We start from the raw sequence: 4896 nt of genomic DNA, 5'->3' as shown, positions 1-4896 counted from the left end.
CTGCAGAACTCTCTGCACCTGCTATTGCACCTGACTTGGGTTCTTGGCCTTCACCACTACCACACTGGTTACTCCTGAGAAACCTTGTCTACACATTCTGTTCTCCGTGTTCCCTTTGGGGAAACCAGAATGAACCACCTGCCAAATCATCAGGACCAGCAACTCAGTTTGAATTCTAGCCATAATCCAAAGACAGATATCAATGCAGATGATGCTCAGAGCAAAGTGTTTATTTGGTGTGAGAAGGTGTCCTCCAAATAATATAGAGGATTTTTAACAAGCCAGGCTGTAGGGTCTACCATACAGCTACTGAATCTGAGTCATTGATCCTGGGGTGTGAATGTTGACATCTTTCAAGAAAGGCTCTCAGTGATGCTTATGAATATGGAAGTAAAAAAAAGAGAGAGAGAGAAAAGAAAAACTCTGATCTAAGTCATGTATGAAAAGCAGGTTTATTTCCTTACTCCCAGATGGCTGGAGTTGCTATTTATGCCATAGTCTAGGCTGGCTGTGGCAGAGAAACCAGACAGATCTGACGTTTATCTGAAAGTATACACACTGTCTGCCAGGAGTGAATCAATTTCTTAGAGATAATAGATGTATTTAAAACTCTTTTTAAGGATGAGAAATCCATGACCTAGAGAGGTTAAGTGATTTGCCCAATAGCATGAAAAGGCTATCTTCAGAGGCAACAAAGCCCTAGCTGTCCTAATTCCCAAAACTTTGTGCTCTTCTTATCTGTGCCACCTCCTTTGGCTGTTCATATTACAGCTCTTGAATTAAAGCAAAATTATGATTTAAAAAAAACCCACCACCACCACCACAATGTTTACAACCACAGTTAAATTTTGTCTATTTCATATTTGCCTGTTATCTTTTCCTGTGGATGTCTGAACACGTACCTGCTTTAATGGGAAAAGTTTGTGTCATGCCTGTCTCTCAACTTTTCCCCTTCTTTATACCTAGACCCATAGTAGAAGGCTTATCACTATCATGCTTATACTTATCATATAAGGCTGATTATAATTCCCCAGGGACTAGATACAGAGCAGTATTCATATGAATATTTTCACATGAATGAGATTTTGTGTAGAGTCTATGAAAATGCTTTAGTGGCTTAAATTAATCAAACTATAGAATGGTTAATTTTACATACAGAAAAGTCATATGCTTGGCATCATGTAAAAAATGCAAGCATTGGCTAACTGAGTCATTCGCTGTTTAACCAGTTGATTTTTTTCTCACACGGTCAGAGCCTGAGTTCCTACAATTGTTAATATGATCCTATTGCAGTGACAGACTCAAATGTTTCGGGGTTGTCTATTATTTTTAATACCAACCCTTTGATACCTCATTGATATACATAATTAAGTTTTAGTGAGTATAGATTTAAATTTATACAATTATTAATTTCATTTTTTTAGCTTGAGAAAGAAATGGGAAATCAATACAACACACTAAAAAATTGGAATTTTCTTTTCTTGCAAAATATCTGGTATTGCAAAATCTTCACTAGACTTATTTGGGAAAATTGAATTGGTTGGTAGTTTTGTTTTATAGTTGCAACATAGTTACAATTTTAATTAATATAAATTGACATTTGTAACATCTAATCATAGTTTTAGATGAGTTTCATTCAATTAAAGTGATATTTTCTTTTCATGTAGAGAAACAGGATTATTTTTTTCTGTGTTGTTCTTTGTGATTATTTTGGTTTTATGCTGTAGCTCAATATTGCACTGTTTCTGTTGAAATGGCCACATTTAAAGTGAATAATACATGAGGTTTTGTTTTGTGTAGTTCTTAAAGCACCTCATAGGATAGGGCATTGTGGGTCTGCTTATGGTATTTTTCTCTCTTTAATGACAACAGTAGCAAGCCACATACTACCTGCAAAACACAGCTATTTGATTTTATATTTTATTTCCAAAATATAATCCAGGAGCTTTAAAGATGGTCAAGAGCTTGTCCATCTATCTCTTAAAAACTACAGCTTAGTCTGATATAAATTTATTAAGGTGAGGAGCTATGCCAATTCCCATCATGAAGTAGGAAGCTTTACAAAGTGACCATTGAAAGCATACAGTGGCAATTGCCAAGCTATACAAATCCACCATATGCTTCATATGCTGAAATGCTTATTTTTCTACCTAATCTTATACTGGTAACCCAGTGGATAGGACTTTTATCTCTGTTTATACTCTGCAAACAGTTTTTTTCCCTAACATCAATTTTGCTTTAGGTCCCAAGTTTTGTGGCTCAACCATGAACAAAAAAATAAACAAATACTAAGACTTGCTAGTATATATGCTTCCTCCTCCCTTGCTTTTGCTTCCAGTCATTATTTATCTTCATTTTGAATGTGTGCATATTTGTGTGTATACATTTATAACGTATTTACTTACTATAAAATGCAATAATTTTAAACCTACCTCTCAAAAGTCACAATAGGCTTTGTTTGTTCTTACTCGATGAATCTAATTTCAATGTGAAATTAGGAGAATCTCCTGTGACATTAGGGGGTTGTCCAGTCCATTTAGTGCAGCTCTATCAGCATCCCTGATGATGGGAAATTGATGAAGAATAGAAAATTTATTCCTCACAGTTCTGGAGACTGAGAAGATTGACGAGGCGACATCTAGCGAGGAGCTTCCTGCTGTATTACCTCGTGGCAGAAAGCAAAAGGTCAAGAAAGGGTGACAGATGACTGAGTTCACCCTTTTCTAACAGCGCCAATCCATGAGGTCACCATTAGGCCCCATGACCTAATCACCTCTTACAGGTCCTACCCCTTCATACTACTACAATGACAATTAAATTTCAACTAGAGTTTTGAAGGGAACAAATATTCAGACCAAAGCATTGACGAAATGACATTTTGGTATAAGAGAAAAACCTAACTTCGATGAAAGATGCTCTGAGCGCGAGTGGGCCGGGCGGGCGACCGAGTTTTCCAAGAGAAAACTTCGCCAAGATGTCCAGTGATAGGCAAAGGTCTGATGATGAGAGGCCCAGCACCAGCAGTGGCAGTTCAGATGCCCAGCGAGACCCAGCCGCTCCAGAGCCCGAAGAACAAGAAGAAAGAAAACCTTCTGCCACCCAGCAGAAGAAAAATAACAAACTCTCTAGCAAAACCACTGCTAAGTTATCCACTGGTGCTAAAAGAATTCAGAAGGGACTAGCTGAAATAACCCTTGATCCTCCTTCTAACTGCAGTACTGGGCCTAAAGGAGATAACATTTATGAGTAGAGATCGACTATACTTGGTCCACCAGGTTCTGTATATGAAGGTGGTGTATTTTTTCTGGATATCACGTTTTCATCAGATTATCCATTTAAGCCACCAAAGTTTACTTTCCGTACCAGAATTTATCACTGCAACATCAACAGTCAGGAAGTCATCTCTCTGGACATCCTTAAAAGCAACTGGAGTCCCACTTTGACTATTTCAAAGGTTTTTCTGTCTATCTGTTCCCTTTTGACAGACTGCAACCCTGTGGATCCTCTGGTTGGAAGCATAGCCACTCAGTATTTGACCAACAGAGCAGAACATGACAGGATAGCCAGACAGTGGACCAAGAGATACGCAACATAATTCACATAATTTGTATGCAGGGTGAAGGAGCAGAAGGCATCTTCTCAGTGTGCTGCAAATCTTTGTAGCTTTTACAATACGGACTTCTGTGTATTTGTTATACTGATTCTACTCTCTGCTTTTATCCTTTGGAGATGGAGACTCCCCGAAAAGGTAAATGCTATCAAGAGTAGAACTTTGTAGCTGTAGATTAGTTATGTTTAAAACGCCCACTTGCAAATCTTGCTTCTTTGGGATATCAAAATGTATTTTGTGATGTACTAAGGATACTGGTCCTGAAGTCTACCAAATATTATAGTGCATTTTAGTCTAATTCATTATCTGTATGAAGTTATAAAAGTAGCTGTAGATGACTAGGAATTATGTCATTTGTATTAAACCCAGATCTACTTCTGAGTATGTGGTTCATGCAGTTGTGAAAATGTTTTACCTTTTACTTTTGTCAGTTTGTAATGAGAGGATTTCCTTTTACCTTTTGTAGCTCAGAGAGCACCTGATGTATCATCTCAAACACAATAAACATGCTCCTGAAAAAAAAAGAAAAGAAAAGAAAGATACTCTGATTGGGTTTAAAACTCTGTGATTAACACGTGGACTCTGGCAAGTCATATCACTTTCTTCTCTCTGTTTCTGCACTTAACAAATGAGAATAATTATGAGGACACTTCATATGGCAGACTGGATATCGACATAGATGCCCACACTCTTAATCTCTGAAACATGTGTCTACGTTGTCCTTTACATGGCAAAAGGGACTTTGTAGATGAAATTAAGACTTCAGTCTTTAAACAGGGAGATTATGTTGTATCATCTGGATGGGTACAATGTAATCATATGGTGTTCTTAAAGCTGAAGAAGCAGGTAGGACAGTCAAAGTGATCTGAGAACAGAAGACGCAGTAGAGACTCAAATCATGGAAAGCCCAACACGCTATTACTAGCTTTGGAGATGAAGAAAGGACACAGGGTGCCAAGAAATGCAGAAGAGTCCTGAGAAGGCGGGAACAGCTCTCAGCTAATAGCCAGCAAGAAATTGGGAACCTCTGTTCTAGAACCTAATGAAACTAAATTCTGCCAACAACTGAATGGGCAAGAAAACAGACTCTCTCCTAGAGTCTCTGGAAAGAAAAATAGTCTGCTGACACCTTGTAGAACTATAAGATAATAAGCTCATATTTTTTTTAACCCAATACATGTGTACGTGTATGGGTTAACAATAGCCATGATAACTAATGAAATATGGTTGGAGCGAATATTAACTGTATGTGAAAATATTTTTCAAACTTCAAAGTATGGTTCAAT

General features: G+C 37.6%; 1 pseudogene across 1 annotated transcript; it reads left to right on the top strand.

Annotated features, from left to right (window-relative positions):
• Window positions 1–2974: 2974 nt before the first annotated feature.
• LOC103271141 lies at window positions 2975–4134 on the top strand (annotated as a pseudogene). Its single transcript, XR_505028.1, has one exon. The product of XR_505028.1 is annotated as a ubiquitin-conjugating enzyme E2 E3 pseudogene (transcript).
• The last annotated feature ends 762 nt before the right edge of the window (window positions 4135–4896 follow it).

The sequence above is a fragment of the Carlito syrichta genome, unplaced genomic scaffold (assembly GCF_000164805.1).
Source record: "Carlito syrichta isolate Samal-C Ts95f unplaced genomic scaffold, Tarsius_syrichta-2.0.1 Scaffold311317, whole genome shotgun sequence".
Classification (NCBI taxonomy): Eukaryota; Metazoa; Chordata; class Mammalia; order Primates; family Tarsiidae; genus Carlito; species Carlito syrichta.
This window is presented reverse-complemented; position numbering and strand designations above follow the sequence as displayed.